Source organism: Halyomorpha halys, unplaced genomic scaffold (genome assembly GCF_000696795.3).
Source record: "Halyomorpha halys isolate HHAL.00 unplaced genomic scaffold, Hhal_1.1 Scaffold1496.1, whole genome shotgun sequence".
Taxonomy (NCBI): domain Eukaryota; kingdom Metazoa; phylum Arthropoda; class Insecta; order Hemiptera; family Pentatomidae; genus Halyomorpha; species Halyomorpha halys.
The window spans coordinates 56,828-58,585 of record NW_027105655.1 but is presented as its reverse complement, the minus strand read 5'-3'; positions in this window follow the sequence as shown (position 1 = coordinate 58,585).

The window sequence follows — 1,758 nt, the reverse complement described above, 5'->3', positions numbered from 1 at the left end:
AAAAAAAAAAAAATCGTAAAAATGCCGGAGAGTATAGCTTCAATATTTCAGCGGTGAAGAGACAACAGGGCAATAAAACCTGCTTCATGTTATAAAATGAATATATATAAAAAAAAAATGATCATTTTATAAAAATCAGTGTTTCCAAAAATAATACAAAATTTAAAGCATAAATTATTTATAATATGTAAAGTTCATTTACGCTGTTTTTCCAATTTATCATTCCGAATTGATAGTAAGTGAAATCAAGTATCAACATTTTTTTTTTAAAATATTGAATTAATACAGACTAATATTTTTTGTTACGTAATATTTTATAATAATATAAACTCTGGTTAGAGGGAAACGTTTTATACCAAAACGCGATATTTGATACAACCATTTTTATTCTAATCATAACTTGCCATATACGACTTCTGCTATACTTAGTAGACTGTGAAAATATTAATAACCAGTTTACGGAAAACTAGAATAACAAATAATACAATAATCTATTTTGTTTCTGTGTGTATAATAATGTAATGTAAATAAGTTCTGAGACTATTTAACAATAAAAACAACTTAAAACTTGATTAAAAAAGTCTCAGCTTTTCATATATCTAATTATATAACTTCTATTAAATATTTAAATACATTCATAGTACTAGCAATTGCCAATTCTCTTGAAGTGATTTGCTGATTGACTAGTTATGGCTGCTCTGTTCAAAATAAAATTTATTTTCATGACCTGTCAAAGATTACATCATCCGACTACAACCGGTTAAGCAAGATTCGAAAAGTTTCAATTCATAAATATATTTCACATAGACTATGTATTTAATAGAAAGTTAATATTATTTAGCAGCCTAGGGTCCAAAGAGAAACCAACAAAACAGGAATCCAAAAGAAATACTTCAAGAATCTGTTTTTCTTCTTTCTTTATAGTCACAAGCGTAAAGAGCAGGTGGAAGGATGGATAAAGCCAGGGGGCTCGTGTCAAGTGCGGGCTCGAATTATTGGATAAAGGAATTTTTTTAATAACGAAAATTAGTAATTAACAATAAATTACGATATAAAATCGTACTAAATGCTACTAAACGTACTAAGGCTTGGTTGCCAGTCATCATATTCATGTTACTGCAAACAATATAATTCAAACCGTATACTTCTGTACATTTGTATAGTTGGACCCCGTGTGTACATTTTTGTTTTTAAATTTAAAAGAAGGGATATAGCGAATTTTTTTACGTTTGGATAAAGCGAATTCTTGTACACATACAGAGAAGTTTAAAATTTATATTAGCGAAGAGTAGCCAAGTTATTTTATTTCTGACTATGTTATTTTATAATTTGGTATAACTGTAATAAATATTTTTAAAATGTCACAAGAGTTGTCAAAAGAAAAACGAAATAAAAATAATTTTTAAAAACAATCAAAGTCTGATGATTAGGTGTAGCAAAGCTGAAATGAAAATCTTAAAAAGATTTTCTTAAAGTACAGATTAACGGCAAGATGGTACCATAAACAAATTTAAAAAATGTATAACCAATTACATTAAATTTGGAGCATTGCTATCAAACATGAGACTGTGAAGATAAATACTACTAAATTATTGTAACAACTACTTCGCTACTAAGCATGCTTAGTATCTTTAAAGATCAACACGTTTTAGTATAATTGAACCAACCCATAAATAAATACTTGAAGAAGTTTATCGGGGGGTGCGGTCAGCAAAGAACAACATAAATAAACAAAACAATATTTATTTATTTTATGCC